General features: G+C 51.5%; 2 long non-coding RNA genes and 1 other non-coding gene across 3 annotated transcripts; 2 read left to right on the forward strand and 1 right to left on the reverse strand.

The window, feature by feature from the left end:
• The first annotated feature begins 177 nt into the window (after positions 1-177).
• LOC129467581 (uncharacterized) lies at positions 178-8,926 on the forward strand. The gene is made up of 3 exons (XR_010117165.1): positions 178-285; positions 3,628-3,713; positions 5,177-8,926. It is a non-coding gene; the product is annotated as an uncharacterized lncRNA (long non-coding RNA).
• On the reverse strand, positions 8,749-8,855 carry LOC129468664 (U6 spliceosomal RNA). The gene has a single exon (XR_008652748.1). It is a non-coding gene; the product is annotated as a U6 spliceosomal RNA (small nuclear RNA).
• Positions 8,927-10,350: 1,424 nt separating the features above from the next.
• Positions 10,351-11,632, forward strand: LOC134733629 (uncharacterized). The gene is made up of 2 exons (XR_010117284.1): positions 10,351-10,677; positions 11,172-11,632. It is a non-coding gene; the product is annotated as an uncharacterized lncRNA (long non-coding RNA).
• The last annotated feature ends 3,711 nt before the right edge of the window (positions 11,633-15,343 follow it).

Raw genomic sequence — 15,343 nt, forward strand, 5'->3', positions numbered from 1 at the left:
TTAAACCTGAGGGAGTGGCTGCACGTGCAAAGAACCGGCGCGAGCGACCTTAACAGATTAGCGCGGCAAGTTTGCCGGGCAACGCATCTTTTAAAGCTGAGGCAGTGGGTGTGTGTGCACAGAATGGCGCGAGTGACAGAGCGACCTTAACGGATTAATTATCGCTGCAAGATACCCGTGCAAGATACCTGCTGGCAATGGCGGCCGGCGGACGTGGAGGCAGGGGGGCGCATGCAAGAGGTACTGGAAGGAGAGACGCGGGCACAAAGGTTGCGGGAAGAACAGGTGCCCACAATGGCTGCAGATCTGCCCGTGGATCACTGAAGATTCCTGCTCTCCTGCTGAGGTGGAGATTGCAGTGAGCTGAGATCGCACCATTGCACTCCAGCCTGGGCAACAAGAGCAAAACTCCGTCTCAAAATAAAAAAAAGAAAAAGAAAAAAAAGAGGCCCGGCGTGGTGGCTTATGCCTATAATCCTAGCATTTTGGGAGGTTGGGGCGGGCGGATCAGGAGATCAGGAGTTGGAGACCAGCCTGGCCAACATAGTGAAACCCTGTCTCTAGTAAAAATACAAATTTAGTCAGACATGGTGGCACGCGCCTGTAGTACCAGCTACTCGGGTGGCTGAGACAGGAGAATCAGTTGAACCTGGGGGCGAGGCAGGGATTGTGATGCGCCGAGATCGCGCCACTGCACTCCAGCCTGGGCAACAGAGCCAGACTCTGTCTTTTTTTTTTCTTTTTTTGGGACGGAGTCTCCCTCTGTCGCCCAGGCTGGTTTCCAGTGGGCTGATCTCGGCTCACCGCAAGCTCCGCCTACCGGGTTCACGCCATTCTCCTGCCTCAGCCTGTGGAGTAGCTGGGACTACAGGCTCCCGCCACCACACCCAGCTAATTTTTTGTATTTTCAGTAGAGACGGGGGTTTCACAGTGTTAGCCAGGATGGTCTCAATCTCCTGACCTCGTGATCAGCCCGCCTCGGCCTCCCAAAGTGCTGGGATTAAAGGCGTGAGCCACCGCGCCCGGCCGAGACTCTGTCTTAAAAAAAAAAGGCCGGGCGCGGTGGCACTTTGGGAGGCAGAGGCGGGCGGATCACGAGGTCAGGAGTTGGAGACCAGCCTGGCCAACATAGCGAAACTCCGTCTCTACTAAAACTACAAAAAATTAGCCGGGCGCGGTGGCGGGCGCCTGTAGTCCCAGCTACTCCGGAGGCTGAGACAGGAGAATGGCATGAACTCGGGAGGCGGAGCTTGCAGTGACCTGAGATCTCGCCACTGCACTCCAGCCTGGGTGACAATGCGAACCTCCGTCTCAAAAAAAAAAAAAAAGAGAGACAGAGATGGTTATTAATTGAATACACTTTTATGCCTGTGTTCTTCAATTTGCTTTGGAAACACCCACACTTGAGAGCTGGGACTGTGGCCCTGATTGTGGACATGAAATATATGGTTTCTTGCAAAAAATAGATACTGAATAATTAGGATTCAGTTGAGCTAGAAATCCATTTGGTTTCTTCCATATTTTTCCGAAATTTTCATCCTTTTTTTTTTTTTTTTTTGAAATGGAGTTTCACTCTTGTCCCCCAGGCTGGACTGCAATGGCGCGATCTCAGCACCTGCTGGTAATGGCAGGAGGCTGGGGGACGCTCACGGGACAGGTACTGGAAGGAGAGGGGCGCGTACAAAGGAATGGGAAGACCTGGCGCGCACAATGGCTGCAGATCCGCCAGTGGATCACTGAAGATGCCTCCTCTCCTGCTCAGGCGGGGATTGCAGTGAGCTGAGATAGCACCATTGCACTCCAACCTCGGCAACAAGAGCGAAACTTCGTCACACACGCAGACACACACACACACACACACACGAAAGAAAGAAAAAATAGTGACCAGGAGTGGGGGCTCACGCATCCCAGCACTTTGGGAGGTCGGGGCGGGCGGATCACGAGGTCAGGAGTTGGAGACCAGCCTGGCCAACATAGTGAAACCCCGTCTCTACTAAAACTACAAAAAATTAGCCGGACGTGGTGGCGGGCGCCTGTAGTCCCAGCTACTCCGGAGGCTGAGGCAGGAGAATGGCGTGAACTCGGGAGGCGGAGCTTGCAGTGACCCGAGATCTCGCCACTGCACTCCAGCCTGGGTGACAGTACGAACCTCTGTCTCAAAAATAAATAAATAAATAAATAAAATATAGAGAGAGAGACAGAGAGAAAAAGATTTGTTAATTTACTGCACTTTTATGCCTGTGTTCTTCAATTTGCTTAGGAAACACCCACACTTGAGAGCTAGGACTGTGGCCCTGATTGTGGACATGAAATACATGGTTTCTTGCAAAAAACAGACACTGAATAATTACGATTTAGTTGAGCTACAAATCCATTTGGTTTCTTCCATATTTTTCCAAAATTTTCATCCTTTTTTTTTTTTTGAGATGGAGTTTCGCTCTTGTCCCCCAGGCTGGAGTGCAATGGCGCGATCTCAGCACCTGCTGCCAATGGCGGGAGGCTGGGGGACGCTCGCGGGATAGGTACTGGAAGGAGAGGCGCGCGCACAAAAGGCATGGGAAGACCTGGCGCGCACAATGGCTGCAGATCCGCCAGTGGATCACTGAAGATGCCTGCTCTCCTGCTCAGGCCGGGATTGCAGTGAGCTGAGATAGCACCATTGCACTCCAACCTCGGCAACAAGAGCGAAACTTCGTCACACACACACACACACAGACACACACACACACACACACACACACACACACGAAAGAAAGAAAAAATAGTGGCCAGGAGTGGGGGCTCACGCATCCCAGCACTTTGGGAGGTCGGGGCGGGCGGATCAGGAGATCAGGAGTTGGAGACCAGCCTGGCCAACCTAGTGAAACCCCGTCTCTGGTAAAAATACAAATTCAGTCAGACATGGTGGCCCGCGCCTGTAGTACTGGCTACTCGGGCGGCTGAGACAGGAGAATCACTTGTACCCGGGGGCGGCGCAGGGATTGTGATGCGCCGAGATCACGCCACTGCACTCCAGCCTGGGCAACAGAGCCAGACTCGTCTTTTTTTTTTTTTTTTTTTTTTTTGAGACGGAGTCTCCCTCTGTCGCCCAGGCTGGATTCCAGTGGCCTGATCTCGGCTCACCGCAAGCTCCGCCTACCAGGTTCAAGCCATTCTCCTGCCTCAGCCTCTGGAGTAACTGGGACTACAGGCGCCCGCCACCACACCCGGCTAATTTTTTGTATTTTTAGTAGAGACGGGGTTTCACCGTGTTAGCCAGGATGGTCTCGATCTCCTGACCTCATGATCAGCCTGCCTCGGCCTACCAAAGTGCTGGGATTACAGGCGTGAGCCATCGCTCCTGGCCTCTTGCTTCTTTCTTCCCTGTGCCCAACCACTTGTTCCCACTTGGACGTGCTTGATTGGGGGTAGCAGCTCTTTTCTTCATGAATTGGAGTGTCTGAGACACAGGCAGAATTATTCCTCGATGCTGTTTCAGTTGGTGCTAGCTATTGGGGCTCGTTCCCCACCTTGCCTTGCTGGCAGGTTCTGCCTCCTCTCTGATTCTCACTTGTGCCACGCCAGGTGGGCTTTAAGCTCAGCCGTGAGCCTGGTAGCCGTGGCCTTGACTCATTTCTCCTTCCCCAGCTCTTTCCTTTCAGGATCCTGCTCTTTTCCTGAAAGAGAATCTCGAGGATATATCAGCTTGGGGTCTTCCCGAAGCCAGGTCCAAGGTGAGTGGCTGTGTGTTCTTCCTTCTTTATGAAGAGGGTTGGCACATTCCCTCCCCAGTCCTGGATCGTCAGCCTTCCACAGACCTTCACCCGGGTACCTGCTGGCCGGTTCTCAGGAAGCTCTGGGCAGTGGGAACAGCTCCAACTGAAGAGTCCAGATGTTGCCCGAGGTGTGCCCTCGAGATGTACTCTATCGAATGTCTCGTCCAGTCCAATTCAGTGGGTCAGTTGCTGGGGATCTCTCTGCCCAGTGCTGTGCTGGGAGCTCAGAGGAGTGGTTTTAGTGGAACCTGAGAGAGTAGATGACGGCTCACATGGGGTCGCTTTGCCTATCCACGTGCTGGCCAGGGGTTGGTGCAGGATGTTTGCACGGTTGGTTTACTGGGATGGAATCAGACAGGGGCACGTGGAGCAGCTCAGGAAGGGCTGGATTGCAGCACTGGGTTAAGAGTGGCGGTAGGGGACACATCCCTGTGTGCTTTCCTCTGTACCCGGCCCCCGGCATGGGGCCTTCATGGAGAGTCCTGGAGATTTAGAGAATCCGGGGGCTCAGCAAGGAATTGGCCCTGGGCACTTCTGCAGCCAAGTGGGACCCAGATCCCTCCTTTTACAGACTGTGGACTCTGTACCTCATTTTGTTTTTCTACCGCAACCACCTCACCCCGTGGTTGTATTTAGAAGGGTGCAGTTGACAAAAAGAGCACAGTAGGGTGAAAGATCTGGAAGGATAAGGGGTCTTTGGGTTTTTTATTTTTTTAGCATTTTCTGATTTTGTCAGTCTGCCACTCAAAAGAGGTGATGGCAGATTATAGCCAGCTAGAAACAGCTGCAAAACGTGTATTGTGAGCTGTGCCTCACTTCTGTAGTGTGTCACAATGCTTTATAGTCCTCAAGAAACTTGACAGTCAAATGCAATGCATGTTCCTTGCTTAGGGGATAGATCCAAAAAAATTGATAAAGGGCAGTTTGGGACAAGAGGAAATTTGAAAATGGGCTGTATCTTAGGTCATATTGTATCAATAGGAAATTTATTGCGTGTGATAATACTACTGTGATTATGTAAGAGAATATCCACAGGAGATACAAGCTGAAGACTGTAGAGTGAGACATCATGATGTCTGCAACTTACCTTCAAATGGTTCAGCAAAAAAAAATGTGTGTGCATGTATGTATGTCTGTATGTGTCTATGCAGCTCCCTCTAGGTGGTAGGGCCCGTGTGCATGTGTTATTCCTATTCCTAAAATATTAGCTTGTTAGATCTCTGAATAACCAGTTGACCCTCCTGAGTACACGTCACCTTTGGCATTTTCTCTTGACAGTCTCATTCACACTCACAGTTCAAGTTGTTCTGTCTCCTGGGACATCTTGTGTGGTCTGTTCTGACTTCTCTGCTAGTGTCATTACCACATCAGCATCTGATTCCAATGCATACTGTCTGGGTTTTTTATTCCTTTCCCTGCAGAATGATGACTCATTGGACATGGACTTCTCCCAGTGGCCAGAAATACCCACCAAAAAGGCCTGTGCGGGCCTCAGACCCTACCCTACTCTTGCTGGCTGATGCTCCCCACACTGAAGCCATGAAGCCTCTGACAGCCTCACTGGCCAGCACCATATTCTGATACCTCTGGAGATATTTTTTTGTTTTTCTTTCTTTTTCTTTTTCTTTTTTTTTTTTTGAGACGGAGTCTCGCTCTGTCGCCCAGGCTGGAGTGAAGTGGCACAATCATAGCTCACTGCAGCCTTTGACTCCTGGGCTCAAGCAAATCCCCCACCTCGGCCTCCTGAGTAGTTGGGGGACCAAGGTGTGTGCCCCCACACCCGGCTTGGAGCCTTGTTTCAGCCCATTTTCTCCTTCCCTCGGCTATCGTCATCCTTCATGCCTGCATGCCTCAGTTAGGGGTGTGTTCTCAGCGTTTGTCCTCATCTCTGCCTCCTCATCTGAAATCCAGTGTTTTGGGGGGTAAGGTTTTATTGAGGTGTAATTTATATACAGCACAATTGTGCAGAATTGTGTTGCCCGGAATGGACTTGAACTCCTTGCCTCAAGCAATCATCCCACCTTGGCCTCCCAAAGTGCTGGGATTATAGGTATGAACCACCATGCCCGGCCTCATGTGACTACTCCTACAGAGGCCCGCGATGGCCTGAAATGATTGATTCCAGGACCCCGTCTTCTCATCCCAAAGCACCAAACCCTACTGACAAGGAAAGGACCCCCATTTCAGAACTTCCATGGCCACCCCCCAACCCTGGCATTGGCAACTTTGCAACCTGGGCTTCCCCAATAATCAGATTTACGGTAAGACCCCAAAGAGGTCCAGGCGCTTCTAAAACAAGTTATACAGAGAATCCAAACCCAAATCCTCAAGATGTGAGCCCACATCACATCCCCCAAAATAGAGCACCCGTGACCACTCCAGCCTTGCTAGGGACACAGCATACTCCTTGACCCTCGCCACTACAGAGGACAATTGGTCTCACAAACTTGGGGGTCCACGCACTAAGCAAACTTCTATGGCCTTAATTGACACTGTTTCCCCAGAGACCCCACTAAATGTAAGGGAGGAACTCTCTCTGTTAAGATTGAAGGCAAACAAGTCCGCCTTAGCCTGGTCACTGGTGCAATAGATTTGCAGAATATTCCAGTGGTCTCAATTCTTTCTGCTCTTGAATTTCCATCACTGGGACGGATGCTCCAACTGGAATAAAACCCACACTTTGTCCCTTACTGTCAGTCTTGGCAGACGAGACCCGGAGGACCTGCCCAAGCCATTAAAATCATTAATATGACCCAAAATAAATTAAAACAGGGACTTCAAGGATTGAGTGAAGGGGTGACTATCCCCTCTGTTTCTCCATTTAACAGCCCGATTTGACGTGTTCTTCAAATGGAAAAGAACAAATGGCATCTCACCGTCGATGCTGAAACCTTAACCCAGGGGGCCATAGGGGCCCCAGTCCCTGCAGGCTGAAAGGATGGAGCCCATTCAGTCTTTTGCTGGCCAATATTTTACTATTTTTGCTTCCTTGCAGTGTTCCACAGTACCCAATTCAACAGCCTCTCAGCCTCTACTCCCATTCTATTTATTGTGGTAAAATATATAACAAAATTTACCGTTTTAACCTTTTTCTTTCTTTTTTTTTTTTTGAAACAGGGTCTCACTATGTCACCCAGGCTGGAGTACAGTGGCGCCATTGCAGATCACTGCAGCCTCAACCTCCTGGGTTCAAGTGATCCTCCCACCTCAGCCTCCTGAGTAATTAGGATTACAGGCTTAAGCCACCATGCCCAGCCTACTTTAATCATTTTTTAATTTTAATTTTATTTTTTTTTAAATTTTACTTTAAGTTCTGAGATTCATGTGCAGAACGTGCAGGTTTGTTACATGGGTATACACATGCCATAGTGGTTTGCTGCACCTGTCAATCCGTCATCTAGGTTTTAAGCCCTGCATGCCTTAGGTATTTCTCCTAATGCTGTTCCTCCCCCAGCCCCCCATCCTCAGACAGACCCCAGTGTGTGATGTTCCCCTCCCTGTGTCCATGTGTTCTCATTGTTCAACTGCCACTTATAAGTGAGAATATGCGGTGTTAGGTTTTCTGTTCCTGTGTTAGTTTGCTGAAAATGATGGCTTCCAGCTCCATCCATGTCCCTGCAAAAGACATGAGTTCATTCTTTTTTATGGCTGCATAGTATTCCATGGTGTATATATGCCACATTTTCTTTATCCAGTCTATCACTGATGGGCATTTGGGTTGGTTCCAAGTCTTTGCTATTGTGAATAGTGCTGCAATAAACATACATGTGCAGGTGTCTTTACAGTAGAACGATTTATAATCATTTGGGTATGTACCTAGTAATGGGATTGCTGGGTCAACTGGTATTTCTGGTTCTAGATCCTTGAGGAATCTCCACACTGTCTTCCACAATGGTTGAACTAATTTACACTCCCACCAACAGTGTAAAAGTGTTCCTATTTCTCCACAGCCTCGCCAGCATCTGTTGTTTTCTGACTTTTTAATAATTGCCATTCTAACTGGTGTGAGATGGTGTCTCATTGTGGTTTTGATTTGCATTTCTCTAATAACCAGTGATGATGAGCTTTTTTTTGTATATTTGTTGGCTACATAAATATCTTCTTTTGAGAATGTCTGTTCATATCCTTTGCCCAGTTTTTGATGGGGTTATTTTTTTCTTGTAAATTTGTTTAAGTTCCTTGTAGATTCTGGATATTAGACCTTTGTCAGATGGGTAGATTGCAAAAATTTTCTCCCATTCTGTAGGTTGCCTGTTCACTCTAATGATAGTTTCATTTGCTGTGCAGAAGCTCTTTAGTTTGATTAGATTCCATGTGTCAATTTTGGCTTTTGTTGCCATTGCTTTTGGTGTTTTAGTCATGAAGTCTTTGCCCACGCCTATGTTCTGAATGGTATTACCTAGGTTTTCTTCTAGGGTTTTTACAGTTTTGGGTTTTACATTTAAGTCTTTAATCTATTTTGAGTTAATTTTTGTATAAGGTATAAGGAAGGGGTCCAGTTTCTGTTTTCTGCATGTGGCTAGCCAGTTTTCCCAGCACCATTTATTAAATAGGGAATCCTTTTTCCATTTCTTGTTTTTGTCAGGTTTGTCAAAGATCAGATGGTTGTAGATGTGTGGTGTTATTTCTGAGGTCCCTGTTCTGTTCCATTGGTCTATATATCTGTTTAAAAATACGGAACGCTTTGGCCGGGCGTGGTGGCTCACACCTGTAATCCCAGCACTTTGGGAGGCCGGGGTGGGCAGATCATGAGGTCAGGAGATCGAGACCACGGTGAAACCCCGTCTCTACTAAAAATACAAACAATTAGCCAGGCGTGGTGGCAGGCGCCTGTAGTCCCAGCTACTCGGGAGGCTGGGGCAGGAGAATGGCATGAACCCAGGAGGCAGAGCTTGCAGTGAGCCGAGATTGCGCCACTGCACTCCAGCCTGGGCAACAGAGCAAGATTCCATCTCAAAGTAAATAAATAAATAATAAATAAAAAAATAAAAATAAAAATATGGAACGCTTCACAAATTTGCGTGTCATCCTTGGGCAGAGGCCATGAGAATCTTCTCTCTATCATTCTGATTTTAGTATATGTGCTGCCGAAGCGAACACTATTTTAATCATTTTAAAGTGTACGGTTTAGTGACATTAAGTACATTCACTGCCATCTATTTCTAGAATCTTTTCATCATCTGAAACTCAAACTCTGCACCCATTAAACACTAATTCCCATACCTCCCAGCCCGTGGTAACCACGGTTCCACCTTCTGTTTCTACAAAATTTTTTTTTTTTTTTTTGAGATGGAGTCTAGCTCTGTCTCCCAGGCTGGAGCGCAGTGGTACGATCTCGGCTCACTGCAACCTCTGCCTCCCGGGTTCAAGCAATTCTCCTGCCTCAGCCTCCCAAGTAGCTGGGACTACAGGCACACATCACCATGCCCTACTAATTTTTTGTTTTGTTTTGTTTTTGTTCATTTGTTTTCTTTGAGACAAAGTTTTGCTGGTCACCCAGGCTGGAATGCAGTGCCGTGGCAGTGGTGCAGTCTTGGTTCACTGCAACCTCTGTCTTCTGGATCCAACTGATTCTCCTCCCTCAGCCTCCCAAGTAGCTGCGATTACAGGCACACACGACCACATACGGCTAATTTTTGTATTTTTAGTAAATTTTGTATTTTTGGTATTTTTGTATTTTTAGTAGCATGTTGGCCGGGCTGGTGTCGAGCTCCTGACCTCAGGTGGTCCACTCACCTCGGCCTCCCAAAGTGCTGGGATTACAGGCGTGAGCCACCTCACCCCGCCTGTCTCTACGAATTTGACTCCTTTAGATACTCCACATACACGGAACTGCACAGTATTTGTCGCTGACTTCTGGCTTTCCTCACCTGGCTATGCCTACTTTGGGGGATAATCTGGGCCTGGGACACCACATACCTGTAGCAGGCCCCACCGGGCCGCACAAACAGAACTGCGCCGAAGTTCCTCCAGGCTGTCACCCACACTTGTTTAGGCTCTTCAAAGATGCTACCGGCCGGGCGCGGTGGCTCATGCCTGTAATCCCAGCACTTTAGTGGGCGAGGTGGTCAGATCACTTGAGGTCAGGAGATCGAGACCAGCCTGGCCAACATGGTGAAACCCCATCTGTACTAAAAATACAAAAATTAGTTGGGCGTTGTGGCACGCGCTTGTAATCCCAGCTACTCAGGAGGCTAAGGCAGGAGAATCGCTTGAACCCGGGGGGCGGAGGTTGCAGTGAGCCAAGATTGCACCACTGCACTCCAGCCTGGGCGGTAGAGTGGATACTCTGTCTCAAAAGAAAAAAAAAAAGGTGGTACCGGCCCGGTGCGGTGGCTCACACCTGTAATCTCAGCACGTTGGGAGGCTAAGATGGGAGGATGTCTTGGGCCCGGGGGATGGAGGCTGCAGTGAGCGGTTATTGATTGACTGCCTCCAGCCTGGGCCACAAAGTGAGGCTGTGCCTCAAAAAGAAAAAAAAAAAAAAGCAGCAGCTACCCATCCAGCCACCAGATGGCAGCACGATTCCATGGCCCCCTAGCCGCTGGCTGCCTGGTGCCGGATGCAGTCCTAAAGACGATTCTGAGCTCCAAGGGCCGGCGCCGCGCGTGCCTGCGGTCCCAGCTGCTTGGGAGGCTGAGGCAGGAGAATCGCGTGACCGGGAGTTCTGCGCTGCAGTGCGCTGTGCCGATCCAGGTCCTCACTGAGGCCGGCATCAGTATGGTGGCCTCTGCCACCAGGACGCCTAGGGAGAGGCGAGGCAGCCCCAGTTGGAAACGGAGCTCGTCAGTAGTGGCATCGGGCCTGGGAATAGCCTCTGCGCTCCAGACGGGTCGACCTGGCGAGACTCCGCCTCTAAAACCAGCAAATACTGGGAGGCTGAGGGACGAGGATCGCTGGAGCCCGGGAGGCGGAGGTTGCAGTGAGTAGCTGGGATTACAGGCAGGCGCCACCACGCCCGGGTAATTTTTGTATTATTAGTAGAGACGGGGTTTCACCATGTTGGCCAGGCAGGTCTCGAACTCCTGACCTCAAGTGATCCACCCTCTTTGGCCTCCCAAAGTGCTGGGATTACAGGCGTGAGCCACTGCGCCCGGCCAAATAAGTAATTTAAGCAATTTTTTTTTGCTTCAGAAGAAAATAAAGGAGGCCCCCCGACACACACACGCACGCACACACACACACGGGAAGCAACAGTGTAATTGGAATGCCCACTGCTGAGGCTCTCGAATGAGTGTCACTCGTGCACATTTTGCCCCTCACAATGCATGTCAGACTATTAATAGGAAGCAGCCGCTGGAATACCTCAGGTGGGGTGTGTGCAGCAGGCAGCTTTGGAATTATAGTATCCCCAATGTGACACTGGGACAATGGCTTCTTCACTAGCACTGTCCAACCACAGTCCTGTGGTTCTAGGACTCCCTAACAGATGTCTCGAGGTCCATTATTGGGCGAAGGTCACTGCAAATTCAGGGAGACCCAGGAGCTCACCCCAACCAGCTTCTTTACCAGGTGAGTGACCTCAGCCCTGCAGCTGGACTCATCGAGACAATGACCTCACCCGAAGATAGATGACTCCTGTCCACCGTCCACACAACAACTGAGCTGGCCCCGGGTCGACTCCTCTACACCCTGCTTCCTACTGTACCCCTGTCAAAGGCCTTCCTCCTACCCTTCCCACTCCTCCTCTTCCTCCCTGGCAGCCCAACCACCACAAATTCACTAACTTGTTTTCAACTCTTGCAGGCTGCCCTCCTAACCCTAGCCCTGACCTCTGCCCTCTTAACCCCAGCCCTGACCCCACCGCCCTCTCAGGAGGCTTTACCAATCATCTGCATGTTAGCCCCACCCAAGGAACAGGCCTATTTTCAAGCATACTAACTGTTGGGTGTGTTGCTTACCTGTGCATATGACAGCCAATCCAACCTACTTAAATGAAGCCTCCTGCCTTGGCTTTCCCGAGTGTGGGGATGACAGGCATGAGCCACTACGCCGGGCCTCGTGATCTTTTTCTAGTGCAGTGAGTGCATTTTAGGGTGGGTGCTCACCTCCATGCTTAGTAGGGCGTGGATGCTGTGTATGCCGTCTGTCTGTAGGATGGGTACACTTCTGTGTGTCGGCTGATGTGTGTGTCTCAGTATTCAGACGGCTCTGGTGGCACGTGTGTGTGTTGCGGGTTGTATAACTTGCTATTTCTGTGTGTCTGGTGGAAGGTATCTATGGTTGCAGAGTGAGGGTCTCTTGGTGTTTCTGTGTGTCAGAGGGTGTGTGTGTGTGTGTGTGTGTGTGTGTGTATTTTGCAGGATAAGGTGTGTTCTGTGAGTGTGGTGTGGTGGGTGCAGGGTGCATGTCTGTGTCTACATTTCTTTTTTTTTTCCCTCTTTTTTTTGAGACAGAGTCTCACCCTGTGGCCCAGGCTGGAGCGCAGTGATGCGATCTCCACTCACTGCAAACTCTGCCTCCCAGGTTCAAGCAATTCTCCCACCTCAGCCTCCCAAGTAGCTGAGATTACAGGCGCATGCCACCACGCCAGGCTAATTTTTTGTATTTTTAGTAGAGACAGGGTCTCACCATGTTGGCCAGGCTGGTCTTGAACTCCTGATCTCAAGTGATCTGCCTGCCTCGGCCTCCCAAAGTGCTGGGATTACAGGCGTGAGTCACTGCGCCCAGCCTGTCTGCATTTCTGTCTGGTGGTGAGCTATGTGCTGCAGATAGTGTGTTTGCTGTGTGTGTTTAATGTGTTTCTCTCATGTTTCCGTGTATCTGGTGGAAGATGTGTGTCTGCAGAATGAGTGTCTCTTTTGTCGGTATGTCATGGATTGTGTGTTTGTGTGTGTTGCAGGGAATGTGTTTGTCTCAGTATCTGAGTGTGTCGGGTCATGTGCAGGTGTGTGTTTTTTTGTGTGTTTGTTTGTTTGAAACGGAGTCTCACTCTGTCGCCAGGCTGGAGTGCAGTGGTGCGATCTCAGCTCACCTGCAATCTCTGCCTCCCGGGTTCAATCGATTCTTCTGCCTCAGCCTCCTGAGTAGCTGGGATTACAGGCACCTGCCACCATGCCAGCTAATTTTTTGTATTTTTAATGGAGACAGGGTTTCACCATGTTGGCCAGGCTGGTCTTGAACTCCTGACCTCAAGTGATCCACCTGCCTCGTCCTCCCAAAGTAGTAGAATTACAGGCGTGAGCCACCGTGCCCAGCCACACGTGTATTTTGTATGATATATATCTGCTTCTGACTTTGGTGAAGTGTGGGTGTCGCAGGGTTGTGTCTGTCTTGTGGTTTCTTTGTGGCCAATGGTGTGTGCTGCAATGAGTCTCTGTCTCGGTGTTTCTGTGTCTGGTGATACATGCTGTATGTTGCAGAGTGAGTCTTTTTTTCCATTTTTATGTGCGTGGTGTGGGGTGAGTGTCCTCCATAGTAGTGGGCTGGCTGTGTGTGTGTTGCAGCGCATCTGTCTCTGTGAGCAGTGGGTTGTGTGTGTGTGTATTGGAGAGTGAGTGTTTCTGTCTGGTGGAGTGTCGTGTGTGTGTGTTGGCAGGTGAGTGGCTGTGTTCCTCTGGGCCCAGTGCTGTGTGGGCGTCTGTTGCAGCGTGTGTGCCGTCTCTGTGTTTGTGGGATTCTGCTGGCTTTGTGTGTGCACGTCTGCGTTTCGGGCTGTGTGTCTGTGTTGGTGTTTCTGAGTCTAGAGGAGCATGCATGCGGCATAGGGTTAGTGTCTGCAGGCCTCTGTGTGCTGTGGGCTGCGTCTGCTTGAAACCAGGCTGGGCCTGGTCCCCACATTCCTCCCACTCCTTTGTGCTGTGTGCTACAAAAAATATTTGCGTTTTCCACGACTCATAATTTTTCCTCCTCAATCGCTACCAGATGTGGGTCCTGTGGTCCCCATCCCCATGGCAACGGAGGTTCCAGCAGCCGCGGTTCCCTTTTGTGGCGCCTGCCCTGGGAGCTGGCACTGCTGTGAGCCCCGAGGGGGTGGGGAGAAGCGGGTGGTGGGAGGCAGGAGGCTGGAGGGGTCCCAGCAGCTCCTCCCAGCAGCCACTGGGACCCTCCTGGGGGGAAGGGAAGGCTGGTGGTAGGTGGGGAGGTCCCCTGTTTTGTGAGGCACCCACAGGTAGAGTCTTCGACAACTAGGGGGCTTCCCAGGGAAGGGCAAGGAGAGGTCCCCAGAAAGGCTTGGTCACTGGGACATCCCTGTTCTCTCCAAATCGTGCTGGTCCAGGCTGGGGGAGGATAGCTAGCAAGAGCTGAGGGCTTGGGGGTTCAGGGAACAGCAGTGTGGCACCCTCATCGTTGTGGGGGGTGGGCACCGCCTAGGCAAGAATGTGGTCTGAGCCCCTGCACTGCCTACCCCTCACCCACATGCAGGCACTGTCCTGCCCTCGCCAAGCCCGGCTGAGCATCTGCCCTCTTGGCCTTAACCCCAGCAGCCTGCATGGCGCAGTGCCCGAACAGAGCAGAGGCTTTCCAGCCACAGGGCCATGGCTGGGAGGGTGCCCAGCTGGCTCCAGGGAAGCAGTGTGGCCCAGAGGCAGGGATCCCGCATTCCACGTGCTGCCCTGCCAGCTGCTCTGGACGGCCAACCCAGGGCAGGACGCAGTCTCCACTCAGATGTCTGGGCCCTCTGAGATGGGTGACCCCTCTGAGATGGGCGACCAAAGGTGACCTCAGTGGGGCATCTGGCCAGAGGATGAGAGTGTGGCCAGGACGAGAGCCCCAAGTTGCCAGCGTGAGACCAATGAGTGCTGTGTGGCTGCTGCAGGGTGATCGGAAGATCCTGGCAGCAGGGGAAGACTTTGAGCTGGGCATCAAAAGATGAGATGCAGGAGAACAGGAAGAGGCCTGCTGGGCAGAGGCAGGAGGCCGGAGGAGACTAGACAGGAAGGAGCTGGGGGAACTTAGTGTGGGGACAGCAGGGGCCATGGAAGGTGAGGGTCTGTGGCTTAGGAGGGTCACTTAGGAGGCCTGCTCGGGAGGGTAGGCGGGTCAGGAGCAGCGAGGCCGTAGGGCACAGATGGTCACAGATAGATGGCCAGGCAGCAGGGTCTGGCTTGGGGGCGGGGGATCTGCGCGGGGCGCTCCCTCCGTCTCCCTCAACCTCCGGCAGCAGCAGGCGGGGCTGACAGGCAGGAGAGTTTCCGGCTGAGGACAAGGAACCCGTTGAGGCAGACAGCAGGGCTCTGTGCAGCAGGAGACCGGCTTGTTTGTGCTGGAGGAGGCCCGGCTGGAGTAAGCGCCCGCGGCCCCCTGGCCTCAGCCTCTGCACCCCCCGCAAGCTGCCACCAACAGCTCTGAGGTCCAAGTTTAACAGCGGCGGCCAGGGGAAAAGGCCTGGATCCGAGGCAGGCCCATCGCCAGTGCCTTTCAGTCAGGGACTCTTCCTGATGTGCCCCCACCCAGCCTTCCTCCCCGTGACCAGTCCAGAATGGGGCAGGCCGGATCGGGGCCGCATAAACTCGATAAACAAACGAAGCATGTGGGTTGACACAGCCCACCTCCACCATGGTCCCGGGAGACCCACGGGAGCTCCAGGGCTCCCCACTGAGATAAGAGGTGGGGGAGAGTGCAGGACAGGTCGTCACATAAAGTTA

The sequence above is a fragment of the Symphalangus syndactylus genome, chromosome 18, assembly GCF_028878055.3.
Source record: "Symphalangus syndactylus isolate Jambi chromosome 18, NHGRI_mSymSyn1-v2.1_pri, whole genome shotgun sequence".
NCBI lineage: Eukaryota > Metazoa > Chordata > Mammalia > Primates > Hylobatidae > Symphalangus > Symphalangus syndactylus.